Source organism: Urocitellus parryii, chromosome 3 (genome assembly GCF_045843805.1).
Source record: "Urocitellus parryii isolate mUroPar1 chromosome 3, mUroPar1.hap1, whole genome shotgun sequence".
In the NCBI taxonomy this organism is placed as follows: Eukaryota; Metazoa; Chordata; class Mammalia; order Rodentia; family Sciuridae; genus Urocitellus; species Urocitellus parryii.
In genome coordinates this window covers 189,844,256-189,870,124 of record NC_135533.1, presented here as the reverse complement: position 1 = coordinate 189,870,124, position 25,869 = coordinate 189,844,256, and the positions used below count along the sequence as shown (strand labels likewise).

Sequence of the window (25,869 nt, the reverse complement as noted above, 5' to 3'; positions counted from 1 at the left end):
CTCAGCACCACATAAAAATAAATAAATAAAGGTATTGTGTCCAACTACCACTAAAAAATAAATATTTTTTAAAAGAAAAAAAAATTAAGGTGGTGGACTCCTGTGATTCCAGCAATTTGGGAGGCTCAGGCAGGAGGATGGAGAGTTCAAAGCCAGCCTCAGCAATTTAGTGAGGCGCTAAGCAACTCAATGAGAACCTGTCTCTAAGTAAAATATAAAATAGGGCTGGGGATGTGGCTCAGTGGTCCAGTGCTCCCGAGTTCAATCCCCAGTACCCCTCCCCCACAAAAGAAAATCAACCTTGGTGTAATCCTATTGTCTAATGCACAAAACTTACCTGAACATCACTAATATTTCCACTGATGTTTATTTTTCTGTTCCAGGATTTCACACAGCATTTAGTTATTGTTTCTCCTCAGTTCCTTCTAATCTGACAGTTTATCAGTTTCTCCTCATTTCTGGTAATCTTGACTAGTTTTTTTTTAAATGTCTATTTTTTTTAGTTGTGGGTGGACACAATACCTTTATTTTATTTGTATGTGGTGCTGAGCATCGAACCCAGTGCCTCACACATGCTAGGCAAGCGCTCTACCACTGAGCCACAACCCCAGCCCGGTTATTTTTTTTTATTTGCTGTATTGGGGTTTGAACCAGAGCCTTGCATATGCTTAGCAAGCACTCTACCACTGAGATGCATCCCCAGCCTGACCTTTACTTTTTTTGAAAAGCACTAGTCAGTTATTTTGTAGGATGTCCTTTGGATTAGGTTTGTTTCATGTTTCCTCATGGTTAGAATGAGATTATGCATTTTTGGGCAAGGACAGTACAGAAATAATTTTGTGTCCTTCTTAGTATGTCATATTAAGGAGTTGATGATATTGATATGCCATGTTATTTTTGCTGGTGATATTAACCTTGAGCATTTAATTAAGGTGATGTCTGTGTGGCATCTCCACTCAGAAGTTATTTTTCCATTGCCATTAATAAATATCTCAAAGTGGATAATTGTGGGAAGCCATTCTCGCATGTGATTGGGCACTTCCCTGGTTGGGTGTGAGGCGTTCTGGCCAAACTGTGTCGGAGCTTTCCCCACCCTCTCCAGGTGCAAGAGCCTGTCCATGTGGGGGTGTGACTGACCACTGACCCTGAGGCCAATCACTGACCCTGACCTTGGAATGATGCCCCCCTCGACCTTCATTAGATGGAATTTTCCCCTGAATTTCTTGTTCCCCAATAAAAGGCCACTTCCTGGCGTGCTCTCTCTCTCTCTCTCTCTCTCCTGCTAGCCCTGAGTAAGCCTTGCTGCCCTACTGGGTGGTTTGAGGTGTGAGCCAGAGAGGTGAGAGCCGTCTGGACCTGGTCATAGAAAAAGGTAATTGAGTCTGTGTGTTTTATTTTGATCTCACTAGTTAACTTTTATGCCACGAACCTCTTTAATGAAACCAGTGTGCTGGTCGCCTGGTGGAGATAATATAGGATTATTCAAATATCCTGTTTCTCCTCAAATTTTTTACCCACTTGAAATTAGCATTCATTATTTCTGCAAGAATTGGTTCTCTAGTATTTGCCAAATATTGATTTTTCTATTTTCCTCTTTCCTCCTGAAAAGACCCCCGTTTCCCTGTCCAAGGAGAATCACACCAAACACTGGCTGCAAAAAGCACGAGGGATTTATTGGGGGACACAGGCGCCTGCGGGTGCCCAGCAGAACCTCAGCCGGAGCTTTGGTGAGCTGGCACACCGGGCTTGGGGATACAGAGATTTTTATAGGGTAAAGGGGCTGTTTTTGCGCGGGGGAAACAATAGGTTTCTTATTGGTTAATTTTAAACCCAGCATATAGATTACCTAAAGGGCAAAGTTGTTTTTCACTGTATGTTACTAAAAAAGAACCACATAAAAGCTACATATTTGCACTCTGGTCCTCCTGTTCCTGCTCATTCAGGCATGCCTAGGGACCTGGTCCTTTGTCCTTTCCCAACCGGTTACACCTAACTAATTATCTGAAAAATACCTCTGGTGCCTGCGTAGGTTTGTGACATGCCTCGGTGGTTTTGCAACTAGGCCTGAGGTTGTTGGGCTGGGGTCTTTCACTCCTACAGAATTGGAATTCTTCTGTAAGAATTCTTTTCCATTTATTTGTTGATTTTTAGGGATTGCAATCCAACACTATCAGTATTTTAATATTGAGATTATTCTAATGTTGGCCATTCAGAACTCCGCATCAGGCTGGTTCCTGTCTTTCTGGCAAGTCCCCATCCTTTTGTGATTCCTTATCTTGTAGCACCATAATAAATTCTGGACTCCTCTGTTTTCTCTGTTCCAACCCTTGAATCAATCAATTCTCCATGGAATCCTGGTTGTTTTCCCTGAAGAATGGTGTCTAGAAGCCAATATCTGAGTTCTAAATGTGTTCATTGCTACTAGAGTCTCTTTATTTCTTGGCTCTTTCTGTGGAAAAAGCTAGAAAATGCAAAGCAAGGTAGCAAGGCTTGTAATCCCAGTTACTCAGGAGGCAGAGGTGGACTGCATATTTGACACCAACCTGGGCAATTTAGCGAGACCCTGTCTCAAAATAAAAATAAAAATAGGGCTGGGGATTCAGCTCAACAGTAGAACATTTGCCCAGCATGCATAAAGCGCTAGGTTCAGTTTCTAGTACTCTTTAGAGGGAGGGAGGGGGGGAGGGGGGAGGGAGGGGGGGAGGGGGGGAGGGAGGGAGAGAGAAAGAGAGAGAGAGAGAGAGAGAGAGAGAGAGAGAGAGAGAGAATGTATTTATACTAACACACATGCACATACATGCATGTAAACATCCCCCACAATTTCTCTTATATTTCTCTATTCTCTGTATATTAAAAAAACCTTGATTTTATGCCCAGACCTCTGATTTTAATACAATACCACAGGATTCCTTGTTTGTAACTTTTCCTCTCCAATGGTGAGAAAGCAGGCTCTCTCTTGTATACAATATGTATACTTACCTATTCAGTTGTAGTATACACATAAAGTAGTGCTGGAATTACCAACTCACACAGAAAACATATTTACCAACCAGATTACAGCATTGTGTAGTTTTTGTCTCTAACTTTGCAGTATTCAGACAAGATACCGTTTTCTAAAATTAATAAAGGTAGTTCTTTGTTTTTTCACCCACTCAGGGTGATAATATTCTTTTGTTTAAAATTTACTTTTTGAGGTACTGGGGATTGAACCCATGGGTGCTTTACACTGAACTATATCACCAGCCCTTTTTATTTTTTATTTTGAGACAAGGTCTGGCTAAATTTCAGAGGTTTGAACTTGTGACACTCCTGCCTTAGCCTCTTGAGTCACAGGGTTTACAGGAGTGCACCACCTGCCCAGTCAATATTCTTATTTATAATACAGTTATAAATCAGCATGTTACTGTTTATATTCCATGTAGTCCCCTCACCCCATTCATCTCCATTGGTTTGACTAATTTATTTTTTTGAGAGCCTGAAGGGAGTATGTAGTATTAATATGGGTCTAAAGTCAGAGCTATATAAAACAGGTTTTTAACTTTTTTTTTTTTCAGTGCTTGGAATCAAACCCAGAACCTCACACATGCTAAGAAAAAAATCTAAGTATTAAAAAATCTAAGTATTAATCTAAGCTTAAAAAATCTAAGTATTAAAAAAGTAAGTGTTGTTAAAAAAATGTAAGCTGGGTAACACCACTTGCAATCTCAGCTTCTCAGGAAGTTGAGGGAGGATCAAAGGCTCAAAGCCACAGGCTGGGGGTGTGGCTCAGCCATAGAGCACTTGCTTAGCACGCGTAAGGCACTGGGTTCGATCCTCAGCACCACATAAAAATAAAATAAAGATGTTGTGTTCACCTAAAGCTAAAAAATAAATATTTAAAAAAACTAATAAAAAAGGTATTGTGTCCAACTAAATTAAAAAGTAATTATTAAAAAAAAAATTCAGTCAGCCTCTGCAACCTAGCGAGGCTCTCAGCAACTTAGTGAAAACTTATCTCAAAATAAAAAAAATAATACCAATTAAAGAAAAAGGTTGTAACTCAGTGGCAGAGCACTCCTAGGTTCAATCCCCAGTACTGCAAAAAGAAAAGAAAAGAAATGTAACTCTATCATCATCCTTTTCTTTTCTACCCTTTTCGCAACCAGCTCTTATAAGCAATTTAAGTTTCTGAGAACTATGCTTTCCCCCTACATTTTAAAAAGCAGTGATATAGCCAGGTAAGGTGGTTCATGCCTGTAATCCCAGCAACTTGGGAAGCTGAGGCAGGAGGATCCCAAGTTTGAGTCCAGCCTCAGCAATTTAGTGAGGCCCTAAACAACTTAGAGAGACCCTTGCCTCAAAACAAAAATTAAAAAGGGTTGGGGACGTGGCTCAGTGGTTAAGCACCCCTGGGTTCAATCCTCCATACTGCCTAAAAACCAAACAAAACAAAAAACAGTGATATTAAAAAAAAAAAAACAAAACTAACAAACAAGCAGTGATATAGCTGGGAATGCCTATAATTCCAGCTAATTGGGAAACTGAGGCAGAAGGATTGCAAGTTTGAGGCCTGCCTGGGCAAGTTAGTGAGATCCTGTCTAAAAAAAAAAAAAAAAAAAACAATGCTGGGGGTGTAGCTCAGTGGTAGAGTGCCCCTGCACTACTGCAAAAAAAGAAAAAAAAAGTTTTATATAAACATTTCTGATGTAGACTGTCAGCTACCTATGCCAACATCTCTTCATTATCCTAAATTATACAAACTCGGATTTTAGTTGGATGCATAACCAACCACCCAAATAAAACACTTCCATTCTCCTGGTCTCCCTTGCAGCTGGGTATAGCTTTATGACCAAGTTCTTTCTCATGAGCTGCAAGAAGAGTTGAATGGCTACTTTTGGCAGACTGCTTTAAAAGATTGCTGGCACATCTCTTTTTCTCAGTCCTCTATTTTGCTGCTTAGAATACAAATACAAATATAAGGGATCTGCAACAGTTATCTTAGAGCATGTAAAGGAGCCTAGGGATGGAGGAGTAGAAAGCTTAGAGCACCCATGTTCTTGATGATTTCTTAGGATTTTCATTACCAGTTTCAGACTGTGTGTGTGTGTGTGTGTGTGTGTAAAACCTTATCACCTGCCGCAGAGAGGAGCTAGACTGCTTGGCTGTACAATCCACATTAAAGAGTCTAATTTGTTTTCTATTCCACAAGAATCCTCCATCAACTCATGTTCAATGTCTTGAAAACCGTTGTTCTTCATATGCTTTGCCCTTTTGTTTTGTTTTCTAGACCTTTACTCAAATAGTTACCTAATGTTCTATGATATATACCTTCTACAATGACCCTTGAGAAAGTTTCCAATCTTTTACTATTGCAAAGAGAATTATGCTGGACACAGTGGTGCACGCCTATAATCCTAGCAGTTTGGGAGGCTGAGGCAGAAGGATGGAAAGTTCAAAGCCAGCCTCAGCAAAAGCGAGGTGCTAAGCAACTCAGTGAGACCCTGTCACTAAATAAAATACAAAATAGGGGTAGGGATGTGGCTCAGTGCCCGAGTGCCCTGAGTTCAATCCCCAGTTACCCCCCACTAAGAGAGAAAATTATAACCAACATCTTTAGACATGTACCTTATCTCTTATTTCATGATAACTGTGTAGACGTATGTCCATAGAGGGTTCGGATGGAAGAAAAGCCAAATACAGACTCTTTTAGGTGAATTGAAGAGGATTTCTTTCTTATGGTCATTTATTTTTCCAGAATCTACTATCACTCCAGTCCAGCTTCCTTCAGAAAACCCCAGTTTATTAGGCAGGACTGTACCTGTCCAAATCCCAGTTGTGAATTATTTTGGGTTCTTTCTTTGTGCTTTGAACTTTAGGGCCATTGCAAGTTAAGGGGTAAGGTTAAGTAACTGTTGTAAATATCCCTGAACTGTCAATGATAGTTAATAATTTCCTTGAACCTTCTATATAGAGAGGAGGCTGAGCTATCTTCAGGAGACTCATTCTCTCACCCACTGCTTGGCAACTGTATTGATGAATGCTAACAGTTGACTCCAATTGAAGGGAAGCCAAGTTCAGTTACCCTGTTGGGTAAATTAAACAGATTTTACATGCCTCAGGGATCCAGAAGGAAATGAACAGAGTTAGAAAACAACAAATTGTTCAGAGGTATTCTTTGAAATGCAGAGTTGCAAAATTAAATTTAAAAATTGTGGGTCGCAGTGGCACATACCTGTAATCCTAGCGGCTCAGGAGGCTGAGACAGGAGGATCACTAGTTCAAAGCCAGTCTCAGCAAGAGTGAGGCGCTAAGCAACTCAGTGAGACCCTATCTCTAAGTAAAATCCAAAAAAATAGGGCTGGGGATGTGTCTCAGTGATCGAGTGCCCCTGAGCTCAATCCCAGGTGCCCCCCCATCCCTCCAAAATTTGGAAATTAAAAAAAAATCTAATTATGGGTGTGAGTATGCTTGGTGGTGGAGTGAGTTGTAAATAGTTATGACTAGGTAAGCTAGGATCACAGTAGGCCTTCAGTACTGCCAACTCCTAGACCCAGCCTTCTGTGTTTGTGATCAACCTGGATGTGTGCTAGGCCAGGTGACTCTTATCATACGTGGAGTTAAACCATATACAATAGGACTATGGAGCACCATTCAAACATTCTCAGCAAAAGCGAGGTGCTAAGCAACTCAGTGAGACCCTGTCTCTAAATGTGGCTACCTGAACCATCTTTATTCATTCCCCTCCCTGATCTCAGGTAAACACTGGTCAGAACATTTCTGAATTCAGAACAATGCACCTGGAGCAAAGCTCAGTGCCACATGGTCTCTGGGATCATCTAACAGATCTTTAGATGAGCTTAAGGTTCAAGCTACAAGCATCTAGGGTCAAATACCTAGAATCATATTTACACTTTTTCCTCTGTTGCCCATTTTCCATAGCCACTGCTGCCACCTATTCCAGGACCTGACATTCAGCCTCAGAATTGACCTTGGAAGTGCCCTCCACGCTGCCAGGTTCTCTACGTACCTTCCACACTTGTGGCTTGCATTACATATTGAACAGCACAGGGCTCATACCTGGATGACTGCTGTATTCTTCTAATTGAAAACATAAACTTACCATTGGCCACTAGGTGGTACCATTGCACAAATTATGTGACAGGGTAGGCATTTTAAGATGGTGTCTTTGAAAGTGAGCTGATCAAGAGTGTTAAACTTTAAACATTGTGGATCCAATCCCAATATGAATTTAAAGAATTTAGCTGTCTAATATCACATGCAACTGTATAGTGTCACTGGCTGGGGTATCTCAATGTCTCTGTTCAGTACGTATTTGTTGATTGCCTATTGTGGCATTAGTAATTTTCTATAAAAATAACTCCTCTATTATCTATTTCTGTCTGGACTACCAAATATCTGCACATGGGTCTCTTGTTTTCCCTCCTTAGTCCAGCTAGTCTAGTCTCACAACTTTGCCAACTGTGGGTATATCTTCTACTTTTGTCCTCTGATTTATTAATAAAGTAGAAGGCGGAGCTGCGGGAACTGTGGGCCTGAGGAAGTAAGGACTGGGTAGATCATGGCCAGGGTGCACCACTGAGTGGAAAAATGATAAAGTATGAGGTCTTCAGGTATGACTGGATGTTGTCATGCTTGACTCACCTGGCAGGACTTTGCATTCTCTGGTCTAGGCAGGATGGTGGAAGTGTGATTCTGTCATTTCTCTGAGTTCCATGGCTCCCTCTCTTTCTTCTGAACAGAAGTTCTGCATGCCCCTGTGCCTCAAGGCACTGAGAATGGGGACAGTCCAGGCCCAGAGAGCAGGCTAAGGAGGAAGAAGTCCAAACCCAATGAGAAGCCAGGTAGGTGCCCACAATCCAGCCAAAGGGGGCAGTGCTGAGTCCCCAAAGCCTGATATGTGTGAGGGCAGCTGGTCATTTGCTGCAGGGCGCCGGGGTTATATGAACCACAATAAAGAAAACTTGATGAAATACATCAGTCACCAGCACCCCAACCATCCCCAGCTCTTCAGCATTGTCCACCTGTCTGTGAAGTCCCCATCTTCTTTGGGGACAAGCAGCATGGTTTTGTGTTTAGCCACACCTTCTTCATCAAGGACAGCCTGGTCGGGGTGGGAGCTTGCAGTGCTGGTACAGCATCATTATCATCATGATGTGTTTATCTCAACAATTCCTGGCCCTTGCTGCTGGGAAAGATCTGAGGGATCATCGGTAAGCTCCAAGCCAAAGCCCTCAAGGTAACTGAGGCAGAGCAGTTTGGGTGTCCGCAGCCAGCCCAGAAGATGAACACCCTTCCTGAACCAAAGGATTGCTACTGTTGCCAGCTGACTTTGTTGACAAGCAACATTCTGGGGGCATCTTCACACCTCCTCTGCCTGGCTCTAGAAAGCCAGAGGCAGCCAGCTGACAGAGAAGCTCCTGGAGGGTGTGCCAAGGGAGAATACCTAGGTCCAGATGGAGAAGTTCGCCAACTGAGAAGAGGAATCAGAAAGCGGGGAGAACTTGGGCTGAAGAGGAGGAGAAAGCCTCTTTGCTGCTAGAGAGTGTGGAAGGGCAAGTGCCTGACAGATTTGTCCTTACTCTCAGACTGTGAAGGTTGACAACTTCAAATGCTGTCAGTGATCAAGACCCTTCAGCACATGATACAGGTGCTGAATGCCCCTTATTTTTGCCTGTTGTCCTGGTATGGGAACCAGGTGCTTTGGAAAAGCACAGCTATGGGCCTGGTCTAACCAGTATTTGAAGTTCTTTGGGCCATGCTGTATCTGCATCATCCCATACAGCACCCAGTACCAGGAGGCCTGCTGGTGCATCTTGCTGGGGCTTAGTCCACACATGCAGATCCCTTCCCACGTGCTGTCTTCAGATTGGCAGTCATCATGGAAGTGCATAAAGCCACACACTCTACCTTCCACCTGGTCAGGTGCCTGGACAACCAGTCTCTTAGCAAGTATGAGTTTATGGTGAACAGTGGGAGCCCTGTGTCAATGGACAGAGATTGAAACAGCTTTGGCCAACTAGGACCTGTCTGTGGATGTGGTGGCCCAGTGCCTTGTCTGCCTCAAGGAAGAGTGAGTGGATGAACAAAGTGAAAATCCTCTTTAAATTCAACAAGGTGGACATGCAGAAGCTCTGGAGCATCCTTGGTGTCTTTGAGGAGGACAATGTCAAGCTGCTGCAGTTCCAGATGACAGGCCTGAGCAAAACCTGATCATAACACACGTCCCTGGTCTGCAGCTCCACAGCCTCACAGCCTGTGTGTGTTACCTTCTGAAAAATGGTAGTGCTAGTCCAGGGACTGTCCTCCAGATCCACAAAAGGAGGGACTGCTGTTGGTTTTCTGAACTGCTGGGATGGAGCCGTGTCCTGGCAGGGAATGGAAACTGCTGGAAGCTCTGCTTGAGTTTTTTGGAGTGTTTCTTACCACTATCGCATATCCATCAAGTTGTCCCATCTGAAGAAGGCAGTGGAGACCCATAGACAGTAGCATTGTTTACAGTGTGCACCCAGGAGGGAGATAGTCAGGGGGACTAGTATCTTGTGTCTGTCAAGGATCTCAGTATTGACAGGAGGAACATGGTGGGCCAGTCCTTCCACACTCTCTAGCAGCAAAGAGGCTTTCTCCTCCTCTTCAGCCCAAGTTCTCCCCGCTTTCTGATTCCTCTTCTCAGTTGGCGAACTTCTCCATCTGGACCTAGGTATCCTCCCTTGGCATACCCTCCAGGAGCTTCTCTGTCAGCTGGCTGCCTCTGGCTTTCAAGAGCCAGGCAGAGGAGGTGCAAAGATGCCCCCAGAATGTTGGATGTAGCCCAGTGGTACAGCATTTGCCTACTATGCATGGGGCCCTGTGTTCAATCCCCTGTATCATAAAAAACCAAAACCTAATGTGGGAGGTACCTGCTGGTTTGTGTCCTGTTTAACTTTTGCAGGGAAACAAGATGAGAAACTAGCAAGGTGCAAAAAGATGCTTAGTGTTAACGTGCTTTTTGTTTGTGGAATTAAAAGTGAACCTTGTTCTCTGATCACAAACCTCAGATATATCTGTAGATAGTAATTTATATACATACTACAGAAACTATATAAGACTGTGGCTTTCTTCATGGAATAGCAAAGAAAATGATAGTGGCAGAAATTAGCTAGGTGTAAAGTTACAAGACTATCACCCTGATCCAAGGTCAGAAGGAGATTGAACAATGGATGATATCAGGATTGAAAAGCAATGGTGAGATGACTCCTTGGCTGCCAAACTGCACAGCTGGCCTACTAGTCCCTGCCAAGAAGTGGCAGTGTGGCTGCAAAGTGGTGGCCCTGAGTCCCTGGCTAGGTTGGAGTGCAGGTGGTGAGCACGGCCTGTGGCCAGCCATGTGGAGTCTACCATGCAGGCACCGTGAGCCAGATCCTAGGTGAAGCCAATGTGCACTGAATTATCATCCTTCGGGGCACCTGCGGCAGAAGGCCACTCCATACAACACTGCAACCCATCGAAGAATCTCAACCTCCTGCTTCCTGACCTGCCATGAGAAAATGAAAGTGGGGCAGATCAGAATGAAAGTCCAGACTCAAGAATTAACCAGTCTGGGTGCAGTGGCACATGCCTGTAATCCCAGCAGCTTGGGAGGCTGAGACGGGGGATCACAAGTTCAAAGCTAGCCTTAGCAACTTAGTCAGGGACTAAGCAACTCAGTGAGACCCTGTCTCTAAATAAAATACAAAATAGGGCTGGGGATGTGGTTAAATGGTACAGTGCCCCTGAATTCAATCCCTGGTTAACACTACCCCACTCCACCCCTGCAAAAAAGAGGAATTAACCAATAATGTTAGTATGTTTCCAAACTCTGATCAGCATAAGTTTGGACCAATAGCAGTGAACTAAGTGCTATATAAACCCCTAAACTAGCACACTCTAGCAGGTTACCTTCTATGGATTCCCCTCTTGCTTTGCAAAGTTCTGTTCCTGTTTCTATTATTCAGTAAGCCCTACTCTGTTTTTTTTTTTTTTTTTTAGTATTTATTTTTTAGTTATAGGTGGATACAATGGTGCTGAGGGTCAAACCCAGTGCCTCACGCATGCTAGGCGAGTGCTCTACCTCTGAGCCACAACCCCAGCCTCAAACCCTACTCTTTCACTCAGTCAGTTCTGTGGATTTCATTCTTTGAATTCATGAGACCAGAACCCTGAAAAAAGAAGACTTGATGGTGAGCTTCTGGGGTCTGCTGCAACACTGCAGGCATGAACCACCACTAAGTCCTGCAACACTTCTTGGCTGCAGAGGGCTGTGGCTTATGCAGACCCCACCTGCCAGAGAAAGTAGTGAATTGAGTCTTAAAACTCCAGTTTTGATGGGACAACGGAAGGGATCATGGGCCATGTGGAAATGAAGGAAAGTTATGACAATAAGAATTTAAGAAGTCACGTTTAGAAGCACAGGTCTAACACTATCCTGGAGAAGCAGGTGCCCTGAGCTTCAACAAGATTGCCTTTCTTCATGGTATAAATATAATGACTGCTATTTTCAACTAGGCTTCCTTTTCTTTATTTGTGAATAAAGAGATTAAAGTAGACAACACAGGAAAATGTTGAAGTGGAGCAAAATGATTACTGGGTTTCATCAATGGGGAAAGTAGGTTGACATTGCATAAACACAGCCTTGTGAGTTACATGATTTTATGGAATCTCTGTGTCTTTCCTTGCCTTTGAGTTACTTTTTTTATTTTTTTGTGGGGGGGATACTGGGGATTGAACTCAGGGACACTCAACCATTGAGCCACATCCCCAACCCTATTTTGTGTTTTAGAGACAGGGTCTCATTCCGTTGCTTAGCACCTTGCTTTTGCTGAGGCTGGCTTTGAACTCACGATTCTCCTGTCTCAGCCTCCCAAGCCGCTGGGATTACAGGCATGCACCACCATGCCTGGCCTTTGAGTTTCCTTTATAATTCTACAAATTATAGATGATCATTCTTGTTCATAGCTGTGTAAATAAATTTTGATTTGTAGAATTACAATTGAATTCTTTCCCCATAGAATAGCCAATTTTGCATCAATTTGTAAATTCATTTTAGCATTACTGACTGCATATATATATGTGGTTGGTTGAATTGGCCTTTGAACCAATTATACCATCTTATTAGTCCTCTAATTTGTTAATAAGTTAAATAAAATCTTTGACCTGTTCTCCTTTCATACTTGTATGAGTCATAATTATGCTTGCTTTAAAAAATCGTCATTGCTGGGCACTGGGATACATGCCTGCAATCCCAGCTATTGGCTGAGGCAGAAGGATCCCAAGCTCAAGGCCAGCTTCAGCAAAATAAAAGTGGGAGGGGCTGGGTTGTAGCTCAGTGGTAGAGTGCTTGCCTAGCATGTGTGAGGCACTGGGTTTTGAACCTCAGCACCACATAAAAAATAAATGAAGGTATTTTGTCCATCTACCACTAAAAAATATTTAAAACAAAATGAATGGGTGAGGCAGGCTGGGGATGTAGCTTAGAGGTAGATCACTTGTGTAGTATGTGTGAGGCCTTGGATTTAATTCTCAGAAATACAAACAAATGAATAAAACACATTGGTCTTCAACAATAATAGCTAAAAAAAATCACAACTTATTTAGCAATAAAAGTATGAAATTTTTAGTAGACTGGGATGGCAAAAATGATTAATTGCTTTCAAAATGGCTTAATTTAACCTATGGTTATAATTATACATCAGTTATAAATGGATTAAAAAGATCAAATCCTAGAGAATAGTGGCTTTGCCAAATGCCTTAGGTTTGTGCTTCAAGTCATGAAGAAGCTAAAGGTTCAAGGTGCTTTTTGAACAAAAAAATTTCTCAGCCAGTCTTGCCCTTGAGACTATTCCAAGTTAAAAGTCTCTTCCATCACAGGAAACTTAAGACAGTATGCCCTGGTTTGGGCCTGTACCATCCATGTCACTCACTGAGGGTTTTCTCTTGACAGAAGTAGCTATAGTTTACCACACTGAGGAGGTCTCAACCAAGACCACATTGTAAAAAATGGTGGTGGAGTAAGATTTGGGGCTGGTGGCCTTGAGAAAAAATATATGTATGGGAGAGAGGATTCTGGAAGGAGTCATGAATCTGGAATAAACCTTCTTCTTTCCTTTGGTGGTGTTACTGTTTTGGCAGTGCTGGGAATTGTAGCCAGGGCCTCACATAACAGGCAAGAGTTTTAACACTGTGCTACATCCCCATCCCTTTAGTGTATTTCTTTCCATTTTGGGGAGGGAGTACTGGGGATTAACCCAGGGTGCTTAACCACTAAGCCAGGTACCTGGTCCTTCTTATTTTTTGAGACAGGGCCATGCTAAGTTGCTGAGGCTGCCTTTGAATTTGTGAGCCTCCTGTCTCAGCTTCCTGAGTACTTGGGAGTATAGGTGTGTGCTACCATGCCCGGCTAGTATATTTCTTTAATGACCTAATCCTATAACCTTGGAGATAAAAAATATTTACAGGAGACAGGCATGAAGAAACTTGCCAATAATCCAGCTACTCAAGAGACCAAAGCAGGAGGATTGCAAGTTTAAGGAGAGTCTTGCAACTTAGACACTTTCTCAAAATAAAAAGGATAAAAATAAAAAGGAATGGGGGCTGGAGATGCAGCTCAATGGTAGATAAATTCTCAGTACCAAACACACATTCACACACAAAGAAATACAGAAGTTGATGGGGCTGGGGATGTGGCTCAAGCGGTAGCACGCTCGCCTGGCATGCGTGCGGCCAGGGTTCGATCCTCAGCACCACATACCAACAAAGATGTTGTGTCCGCCGAGAACTAAAAAATAAATATTAAAAAAAAAATTCTCTCTCTCTCTCTCTCTCCTCTCTCACTCTCTCTTTAAAAAAAAAAAGAAAGAAAGAAATACAGAAGTTGAGTATTAAGATACTTGGTTCCTCTGCAATCAGAACTTAGCATTAAAGCTAAGTGTGTAAGTGTGTGTAAGTTTTTATTTGGGATTATGGCCCCAGGTGACATGAGTGAAAACAGAGATGGAGGAAAAATGAATTCAAGGATACATCATGAAGTTGGACTATCCCTAAGGGTATATTGTTGATCAATGCTCTGAGAAGCCTTATGAAATTAACTTCAAAATTGAGGCTAGGGATGTAGCTCAGTGGTAGAGTGCTTGCCTAGTGTTCATGAGGTTCTTAGTTCAATCCCCAATACTACCAAAACAAACAAACAAACAAAAAAACACCCAGCTATGTGATAAAGGAATGAAAGGGGAAACACTTATCCAACAGGTACAGACTTCTGTTAAACGAAAGTTGCTCCCTGAGGCCTTAGCTTCCCCACATGCAAGGGCTGAACTGGTTTAGAGAGGCTAGGATGGGAAATGAGAAGTTTGTGGGGTTTTTGTCAAAGCCTGTGTGTGAGTGGTCATTGCATCCAAGGCTTAAACAAAGGTGAGTCCAAGACAGTAGTGTGTGAGTAAATACTTAACAGCCAGTTTCCAAATACAGAAGGAAGCTCTGATTTGTAGCATTTGCTAGTTTACATTGATAAACATTCCCATGGTGGCAATTCCAAGTTACCAATGTGCTGTCATTGAGCATAGAGTTGGAAAGAGATGTGCACAATAGGCTTTTTTTTTGTAAGTACCAGGGTGATCATTTAATCACTGAGCCACATCCCTAGCTGTTGAGAGCCACAGCCAAAGGGGCCCCAGCAAACTTCCAGCTGCCAGCAAACTTCCAGCTGCCGGCTGATGATTGGCTCACAGTGGCCCCAGCAACATCTAGCTGATTGGCTCCTCTGCGGTGATGTTCATTGGGCTGTTTCCCTGCCCTTCAGACTACGGAACTGCTCATTGGGGGACTCCTTTGGCTCCGCCCACACGACCCAGCCAATCGGCCTCAAGAGCAGGAGGATTGTTGGAGGTGGTTGGTTTTGTGGTGGGAGAGGCTTGTGGAAGCCGGTGGTGGCAGTTGGGCTCTGAGGGTTTTTTCCTTTGGAGCTGTTTTGCTTGGCATTTATAGTTCTAAAAATAAAGTTAGTTTCTTTTGACAAGTGGCTCCTGAATTGTGCCCAGCCAGACTGCGGCATTTGGTGGCTTGCACGGGGAGCGACTGAGGGTAAGTGATAAGGTAAACTGCTCGCCCCTGAGGGCAGGGTGAGAGGATGGGTAGCCATTTTAAGATTCCTCTTTTGTTTTGCTTCACTTTTGTTTTAAGTTGCCTGTCCCTGGAGATGAGTGAGACGGAAGAAAAACCGCTCACATCTGAGGAAAAACTATTTACGTCTGAGGAACAGATAGGGAGAAAGGACGGATGCACATGTCAGGAGGATAGAAAGGCTATAATGATTTTTTATTGTTCCCTTTTTATTTCATTCTGTCTCGGTTTTGTTTGGTGTTATCTTGTTGAGTTGTATTATAGTAGAAATATGGGATCAGAAATTAGTAAAAAACAAACTGAAAGAGTGTTAAGTAAATTGTTAGAGGAAGGAGGCATCCCAGTAAAATCAAGAACAGTCAGGGCATACGTTGATACAATACAAAAATGTAGCCCATGGCTTTTTAAGGAGGAGTTGTTAAATATATCACAATGGAACCATCATGGTGAAGATTTAAAAAGAATAGAAAAGAAAAGCCCAGGAACTCTGCCAGTTGGTACATTGCCATTGTGGAAGTTGGTATCTTGTTTGCTTAGTCCAAAGCCTTCAGTTCAGACAAAGGTAGAGGAAGGAGAAGACATATTGATTCAAGTAAAAGAGAAGGTCTCTCAAGTTAGTCAGACAGAGGAAAAGATTCAAGTAAAAGAGAAGGTCTCTCAAGCTAGTCAGACAGAGGAAAAAATTCAAGTAAAAGAGAAGGTCTCTCGAGCTACTCAGACAGAGGAAAAAATTCAAGTAAAAAAGAAGGTCTCTCGAGCTAGTCAGACAGAGGAAAAAATTCAAGTAAAAGAGAAGGTCTCTCGAGCTAGTCAGACAGAGGAAAAAATTCAACTAAAAAAGAAGGTCTCTCGAGCTAGTCAGACAGAGGAAAAATTCAAGTAAAAGACAAGTTCTCTCGAGCTAGTCAGACAGAGGAAAAAATTCAACTAAAAAAGAAAGTCTCTCGAGCTAGTCAGACAGAGGAAAAAAATCAAGTAAAAGAGAAGGTCTCTCCAGCTAGTCAGACAGAGGAAGAAAGTTTAGAGCAGAAAAAGCCATCAGGGGAAAAGTTACAACAGGAGACTGCTACTAACACCTTTCTATCACCAGAGGGCATAAGTGTCCAACCAACAGCTCCACCTCCATATGCTAGGAGGCCCCCAACCCCCATAGTTGAGAGATGGGATCCTGAGACAGGACCTCAAAGATTAGCATGCCCTGTACCCACATTATCATGGAGAAAGGCATTGGGTTCCATTGCCAAAAAACGGACAGGGGGGCCCAATGCTCCGGGGCCCATGACCACAATTATACGTGGCACTGGAGGAACCCAGCAACACCATCAGGGTAGTGCCCAGGACACATTATCCATTAGATCCCTCACTAGACAAACCAGAGGAAGCGCAGGATTGGACATCTGTGCCTCTGCCAGAGCAGTACTAACTCCAGAGATGGGAGTTCAAATCATTCCCACAGGGGTAAAGGGGCCTCTTCCCCAAGGAACACTAGGCTTATTATTGGGAAGAGGTTCTTCTACTCTAAAAGGACTTATGATAAGTCCTGGGGTAATTGATCCCGATTATGAAGGTGAAATAAAAATTATAGCCAGTTCTCCAAGGGGTATAGCAGTAATTTCACCAGGAGATAGAATAGCACAGTTACTAATAATACCCAGCCTATATGATAAATTTTCCAGTCGCACTGTAGAAAGAGGTTCCAGGGGATTAGGCTCCACAGGTGTAGATTGGGCTACGCTTTCTTTAAATTTAGATTCTCACTCCATGCTAAAACTAAATATTCAGGGACATGAATTTAATGGGCTACTGGATACAGGTGCAGACCTTAGCATCATCTCTCGTCAAGAATGGCCAAAACATTGGCCATTACAACAATCCACTCAAACGCTTCGAGGCCTAGGAGTGGTGACTAATCCCTATAGAAGTGCAATGGTATTAGATTGGAAGGATCCTGAAGGATGTGAGGGAACTATACAGCCATATGTATTGGATCATCTTCCCATAAATTTATGGGGACGAGATGTCGTAGATCAATTAGGTTTGACATTAACAAATAACATCAATCAAAATGCACCCACTATTATGACTAGACAAGGTTTTAGGAAAGGAAAAAGATTAGAAAAACAAGAACAAGGTATAGCAGCATCAATACAAATAGATCAAGGAACAGACAGACATGGGTTGGATTTTCAGAAAGGGCCACTGAGACAATAAAAATTACTTGGAAATCAGAAAGACCAGTATGGGTTCCTCAGTGGCCCCTGACTAAAGAAAAGATACAAGCAGCCCATGGCCTGGTCAAACAACAATTAGCGGAAGGACATATACAACCTTCTGTATCTCCCCATAATACTCCCATTTTTGTCATCAAAAAGAAATCTGGTAAATGGAGATTATTGCAAGATTTAAGAGCCATTAATAATGAGATGGTTATTATGGGACCTGCTCAATCGGGGATTCCTCAATTGTCTGCTTTGCCAAAAACTTGGTATGTTTTAGTTATAGATATTAAAGATTGTTTTTATTCAATTCCAATTCATCCTGAGGATAGTCCACGTTTTGCATTTACTATCCCTGCACTGAATCATGAAGGTCCTGATCAGAGATATGAATGGAAAGTACTCCCTCAAGGGATGGCTAACAGCCCAACTATGTGTCAAATTTATGTTAACAAAGTAATCCAGCCACTTAGAAATCAAAATCCTGAACTACAAATATTTCACTCTATGGATGATGTATTATTAGCACACAAAGCTAAAAACACATTGCTAGAATGTTATGCCACACTTACAAACTTATTAAAAAATTATAATCTAGAGATAGCAATAGATAAAGTACAATTAAATTTTCCAATTAATTATTTAGGAGTTCTATTATCCTCAACCATGGTCCGTCCACCAAAAATTCAAATACGAGTAGATCAACTCAAATCACTTAACGACTTTCAAAAGTTATTAGGAGACATAAATTGGATAAGGCCTTATCTAGGTATTCCAACAGGAGAGTTGGGACCTTTATTTGATATCCTAAAAGGTCCATCAGATCCAAATTCACCCCGAATGTTGACGCCTGAAGCAAGAAAGGCATTAAAAATCATTGAAACATATATGGAAAATATGCATTTGGATAGAATTGATATAAGTTTGCCTTTATTATTTATTGTACTATCAACAAAAAATATTCCTACAGGAGTATTTTGGCAAGAAGGTCCATTATTATGGATACATTTATCTTATTCTCCTAACACTATTCTTACTAGGTATCCTGAGGCTGTAGGACAATTAATACTCAAAGGAATAAAAACAGCAAAGGCAGCGTTTGGAATTTCTCCTAATAAAATTATTACTCCATATACTATGAATCAAATTGATGAATTAGCTAATGAGTTAAATACTTGGGCAATAATCATGTGCAAATCTAATGTTTCATTTGATAACCACTTACCATCTAATCCTTTATTGTCTTTTTGGTCATTGCATCCTGTAATTTTTCCAAAAATGGCAAGAAAAACACCTATCATGAATGCTCCAAATATATTCACTGATGGATCAAATAATGGTACAGCAGCAATAGTTACACCTGATCGAACTTTTACATTTTTAGTACCCAAACAATCAGCTCAAAAGGTAGAGCTTAATGCAGTATTACAAACTTTTGTGATGTTTAAAGATTCTGTATTTAATTTATTTTATGATAGTCAGTATATAGTTAATGCTATAGTATCCCTTGAAGATGCTGGTAGGATTTCCCCTTCTTCTACTGTTTTCTCTTTGTTTTCCACTATACAAAGTTTAATCTGGGACAAAAAAGATCCATTCTTTATAGGACATATCAGGGCACATACAGGATTGCCTGGAGCCCTTAGTTTGGGCAATGATTTAGCAGATAAAACTACACATGACGTCCATATTTTCTCTATACTAGAAGAAGCTATAAATTTTCATAAAAGGTTCCATGTCAATGCTAATACTTTACAAAAGCGTTTAAAAATAACTAAGGAACAAGCTAGACAAATAATAAAACAATGTCAAAATTGTGTGACCTTTTTACCACAAGTTAATCTTGGAGTCAATCCTAGAGGATTGATACCTAACCATATTTGGCAGATGGACGTCACACACTTGCCAGAATTTGGAAAATTAAAATATTTGCATGTTACAGTTGATACTTCTTCTGGATTTTTGATGTGCTCCCTTCATGCCGGAGAAAAAACTAAAGATGTTATAGCTCATTGCTTACAAAATTTTGCCACTGTGGGCATTCCAAAACAGTTAAAAACAGATAATGCCCCTGGTTATACGTCTACTTCTTTTAAACAATTTTGCTCATCATTTGGCATTACTCATATAACAGGAATCCCATACAATCCACAGGGACAAGGCATAGTTGAAAGAGCTCATCAAACTATTAAAATGTACTTATTAAAGCAAAAAGACAGAATTGGGAAGGGGTATATATTCCCCAAAGATAAACTTAAAATAACCCTTTTTACTCTAAACTTTTTAAATTTGGATTCATCAGGACTTAGTGCTGCAGAAAGGCATATGTGTCCAAAAAATGTACATAAGCCCAAGGTACTTTGGAAAGATATTCTAACAGGACAATGGAAAGGTCCTGACCCAGTAATTGTCTGGAGTCGGGGGTCTGTTTGTGTGTTTCCACAGGAAGAACAGCAGCCGATTTGGATTCCGGAGAGATTAACTAAAATCCTGACCCAGTGATTGTCTGGAGTCGGGGGTCTGTTTGTGTGTTTCCACAGGGAGAACAGCAGCCAATTTGGATTCCAGAGAGATTAACTAAAGCGAATTCTACAGACCAAAAAGATGATTTGGCTCAAATCAATAACAGCTGATATCCAAAACTCCAATTTGGCTATCCTTACATCTGCGACAGAACCAGGATGCTTTTTTCAATATCTGTTTTATTATTGCCCTTTCCCATATCATGAAGTTCTATTTTGTTTTTTGAGCTCATACAGACCTAGGTTAATGTTTTGCTGATCAGTTCTATTTTTTTTTTTTTTGACTATAGAGTTTTTAAACATTGCAATGGAGATTTCACCTGTAAAAAGTTATAAGGCCTTTACCATTATGTTATGTGTTGTATGTATTATATTATGTGTGCACACTTGTGTTTTGTGTTATATGTTTGAATGTACGTATGTCCATATATCATATATGATAAGCGCTCATAAAAAAAAAATGGATCCCAAAATTTTTTTTTTTATTCACGTGATTTAAATGGTTTAATTTAAATTGGGTAAATAACTATTAAGAATTATTTTAATATATAAACAAAAAAGGAGGTTAACAGATCTGTTTGTTTACTTTCACCTATCCTTTTCATTATATTTAATAATTCTTTTCAAGATAATGTAAATTGTTAAGAAAATTATTTTCTTTTAGTGCCTTCTAGAATGTTACACAATTATTAATATTAACCATTATTGCCAAAATTCCTATCTTCATCCCAGTGCCGGTGAAGATAATGTAAATTGTTAAGAAAATTGTTTTCTTTTAGTGCCTTCTGGAATGTTACACAATGTTTTCTTTAGCCATTATTGCCAGAATTTCTATCTTCATCCCAGTGCCAGTGAAGACAATGTAAATTGTTAAGAAAATTGTTTTCTTTTAGTACCTTCTAGAATGTTATATAATTTTTTCTTTAGCCATTATTGCCAGAATTCCTATCTTCATCCCTGTGCCGGTGAAGACAAAGATAAAACTAATCTACAGTTTCTGCAATAGCCATCACTGAACCGCTTACAGAACTTGCCTAAACTATGTGTCACTTGTATGCATTGTAAACTCACTTGTATGCATTGTGAACTATCTGTTGGTGCAGCGACTTGTGGTAGTGTTGGAGTATTTTTGCTGATGATGTCATCGGTGGTACAATTTTTCCAACAAGAGCTGTCAATTGGCTTGGTATATCTTCCTCCCTTCTGCTTGTCATGATCGTTCAGCTATTTGGGGGCCAACAGAGGTGAGGCAAAGAACCTCACCCCCCCCTGCTGGTACCTCTCCACAGCTGTGGCTGTATACTGGACCGGTAGTCAATGACGGGTAAGATCCAATTACAATGGTACCAACCTAAGACAGGAGGCTGACGCCCTGAGGTCAGCTCATCTGAAGACGGGTAAGGACCATATGTAGTATTGGACAACCTAAGGCAGGCACGGTCCCTAAGCCACATGCTTGTTGTTTAAACAGAGAGGGGGAGATGTTGAGAGCCACAGCCAAAGGGGCCCCAGCAAACTTCCAGCTGCCAGCAAACTTCCAGCTGCCGGCTGATGATTGGCTCACAGTGGCCCCAGCAACATCTAGCTGATTGGCTCCTCTGCGGTGATGTTCATTGGGCTGTTTCCCTGCCCTTCAGACTACGGAACTGCTCATTGGGGGACTCCTTTGGCTCCGCCCACACGACCCAGCCAATCGGCCTCAAGAGCAGGAGGATTGTGGGAGGTGGTTGGTTTTGTGGTGGGAGAGGCTTGTGGAAGCCGGTGGTGGCAGTTGGGCTCTGAGGGTTTTTTCCTTTGGAGCTGTTTTGCTTGGCGTTTATAGTTCTAAAAATAAAGTTAGTTTCTTTTGACAAGTGGCTCCTGAATTGTGCCCAGCCAGACTGCGGCACCTAGCCATTTAAAAAAATATTTTATCTTGAGACAGGGTCTCACTAAATCTTTAGGGCCTTGCTAAATTGCTAGGTTGGTTGTGAACTTGCAATCCTCCTGTCTCAGCCTCCCGAATCACTGGGATTATAGGTGTGCACCACTGCGCCCAGCTCAATAGGATTTTTTTTTTTTTTTTAAGCTGTAAGGAACCAGCTCTGGTTTACTTTCATTAAAGAATCTGAAGTTGTGTCCAAAACTTGCTTGATTCCCTGTGATAACTCTTTTATTTTCGGTACTGGGATGCTTAACCAATGATCCACATTTCCAATCTTCTTTTGTATTCTATTTAGAGATAGAATCTCACTGAGTTGCTTAGGGCCTCACTAAGTTGCTAAGGCTGGCTTTGAACTCCTGATCTTCCTGCCCCAGCCTCCCAAGCCACTGGAATCACAAGCATGTGCCATCATGCCTCACTTAACTATAGTATTTTTATGACATACATATACAGTGGTCCCTCAGTATTCACAGAGAATTGATTCTAGGACTCCTATGCAGCAACAAAATCCTCAGTCCATTCTATAAATTAAAAATTAAAAATGGCTGGGGATGTAGCTCAGTGGTAAAGCACTCCTGGGTTCAATCCCCAGTACCAGGGTGTAGTTGAGGGACTTAAATATAAAATATCTTGTGATCAGCAATTTTACTTCAAGACATATTCCCTTGAAGTGATAATATATATTCTTCCAAATACTTACACATTGAGTATACATTATACTTATAAGTATTTTTTTATATACTTATAAATACTTGTACAAGCTGGACATTATGGTGCACACCCATAATTCAGTGACTTGGGAGGCTGAGACAAGAGGATTACAAATTCAAGATCAGCCTCACCAGGTTAGTGAGACCCCAAGCAAATTAATAAGGCTCTGTCTCAAAATTAAAAAAAAAAAAAAGTAAGGGCTGGGATATAGCTCATGGAATAATGGATCTATTATCAATCAATCAGTGGTAAAGCACTAAATGCACTATGGAGTTCAATCCCCAGTAACATATACATGTACACACACACACGTACAAACACACACACACACAAGAGCCCAATTGTTTTAGTCAGGTTTTTGCATCTGTGATCAAAAGATCTGACAAGAACAATTAGAGGAGAAAAGGTCAATTTTGGCTCATGGTTTCAGAGATTCAGTCCATTGTTTTAGGACTAAGATAAGGCAGGACATCATGGTAGAAGGGAATGGTAGATACAGAAGTTCAGGATTTGGCAACTAGATATTTTTCCCATCAAAGAGAGAGAGCTCTGCTCATCAGGGACAAAATACATACCCAAAAGGCACACTCCCAGTGACCTACTTCCTCCAGTCAGATCCTACCTGCCTATTGTTACTGTCCAGTTAATCCATATCAGTGGATTAATCCACAAAATAGGTAACACCTCTCATAATTATTTCACCTTTGAAAATGCTTGCATTTTCTCACATGTAAGTTTTTTGGGGGATACCTCATATCTAAATCATAACACTGCACCCCTGGCTCCCCAAAGCTCATATCCATTTCAAAATGCAAAATTTGTTTAGCATATTACCTAGTCTAGTCTTAACAGTTTGACTGTTATCTAGTCTTAACAGTTCCAGAATTACCCAAAAGCTCAAATCTAAAACCTCATCTGAAACTCAAGGCAAATTCTTAGCTGTGAGAGTAATATCAAAAGCAAATTAAGGGCTGGGACTGTAGCTCAGTGGCACAGCGCTTGCCTAGCATGTGTGAGGCACTGGGTTTGATCCTCAGCAACACATAAAAATAAACAGATCAAATAAAGGCATTCTGTCCATCTACAACTACAAGAAATTTTTTTAAAAATTAAAAAAAACCAAGTTAAATATATCTAAAGATACAAGTTAAATATATCTAAAGATGGCTCTTAAGCTATCTTTTCTATTGTTTCTGTGCAAAGTATTCAGCATATCTTTAGTGTAATGTCCTTAAGAAACACAACTTCAAGGGCTGGGGAGATAGCTCAGTTGGTAGAGTGTTTGCCTTGCACGCACAAAGCCCTGGACTCAATCCCCAGCACCACACACACACACACACACACACACACACACACACACACAGAACCACAACTTACTTAGCCCCAGTTTTACTCATAGTTTTTTGGCCAAACTTCAAGTTTTTCAGATATTTCTGCTTTGTTTTCTACTCCTGTCATGGTAAACTTGGGTTAAAGCCACCAGCAATATCCATGCCACTGCCTGAATGCTGTGTTGCTTTAAAATTTCCTCCACCAAATTAATTAGTATATCATTTTAAAATTTAGCCTCACAAAAATCTCAGGCAAGGGCAAAATGTAGATGACATTTTTGTCAGAACATAATATGAATTGCCTCTAGACAAATTTCTTTTTTTTAATTTTTAAAAAATTTTTTAGGTGTAGATGGACACAACACAATGCGTTTATTTTTTTATGTGGTGCTGAGGATCGAACCCGGGTCCCTCCCGTGCTAGGCAAGTGTTCTACCGCTGAGCCACAACCCCCAGCCCTCTAGACAAATTTCTAATAAAGTTCTCTGAAACCTCATGAGCCCAGTCTTTACTGTCTACAGTCCGATTGACATTCTGGTTTTCTGTGTTCTTACCAGAATTTCCCATTAAACTCTGCTTACAACATTCTAAAGCTTTTCCAGCCTGCATTTCTAAACTTTTCAAAATGTATCCCCCCTCCAACCAGCTCCAAACGCTTCTGAACCACATGTTCAGGTTAGTCACAGCAGTGACCCCATTTCGGGTCCTAATTTCTGTTTTAGTCACCTTTGTGCTGCTCAGACCAAAGACCTGACTATGAACAATGTAGGTGAGGAAAAGGTTATTTTGGCTCAGGGTTTCAGAGGTTCAGTTCATGATTGACTAAGTCCATATTTCTGGGCCTGAGTGAAGTAGAACACATGGTGAAAGGGCATGGAAGAGGCAAACAGTTCAGGACTTGGCAACCAAGAGGGAGAGAGAGGGAGAGAGAGGGAGAGAGAGGGAGAGGGAGAGAGAGAGAGAGAGAGAGAGAGAGAGAGAGAGAGAGAGAGAGAGAAACTCTTCTCAGCAAGGACAAAATATACACTCCCAACACACACTCCCAGTGTTCTTCTTCCAGCCACATCCTACCTGTCTATAGTTAATCCCTATAAGTTAATTAATGCACTGATTAGGTTATACCTCTCATAATGTGATCATTTCACCTTCAAAATTCTTGAATTTTTCACACATGAGCTTTCAGGGGACATCTGTTCTTAGTTCAAGTCTTCTTCTTTGGGAACTACTCAGACTTCCTCTGTGACAATCCAACTTTCATTCACCAGTTTTAGTATTCATTTATGATTTTCTGAATCCTCTCTAATTTAAATAGACTTGTTTACACTCAGACTAGAGACTGTTTAAATATACTCTTATCTTACTCCTAAGTAGACACTGGTTCCTTTTTTTTTTTTTTAAAAGAAACTACTGATATTCTGAGTATATACCTCCTGATCATAAGAGAAGCATTCAGGCTAAGAAAAAGTTTGACACAAAGAATTAAAAAATAGCAGGGTGCCTCTTCTTTCTGTTCTTTTCTGTTTTCAAATGAAAGCTGTGTCTAGACATGGAACTAAACACACAATTGTTCATTGTAATTATTTCTATTGTTTATGGGGATGAATCAGTCTGGTGGGGGAGGATTGATTAATGAAGAGGTTAACAGTATTTCCTCCTTCCCACTCAAGCACAGATTGGAAAAAACACAGCTTTGGACATGTAAAATAATGTTTTCAAGGCCTTCATTAAAGCCCATCATTTGATTTACTTTCATTGTGGTGCTGGTGATAGTGGGTGTGGATTCATGGTGGTGTTTGTTATTGGCTGAGGAGACATACTGAAAATAAAATGCTACAGAAGAAAGTGATTGTGCTTCTTTGACAACATAGCAGCACAACTTCTTGGCTACATGCAGTACTAACTTTAGCTTTCTAAGCTTCTTCTTTTTAGCTTTTCTTATCTGAAAAATGGGGGTAATATATTACTCAATCCTTTTTTTTTTTTTTTGGTATTGGGTATTGAACCCAGGGATTCTCTACCACTGAGCTACATCCTCA

General features: G+C 41.1%; 1 pseudogene; it reads left to right on the top strand.

The window, feature by feature from the left end:
- The first annotated feature begins 7,699 nt into the window (after positions 1 to 7,699).
- On the top strand, positions 7,700 to 9,210 carry LOC113195318 (folliculin pseudogene; annotated as a pseudogene).
- Positions 9,211 to 25,869: the final 16,659 nt, after the last annotated feature.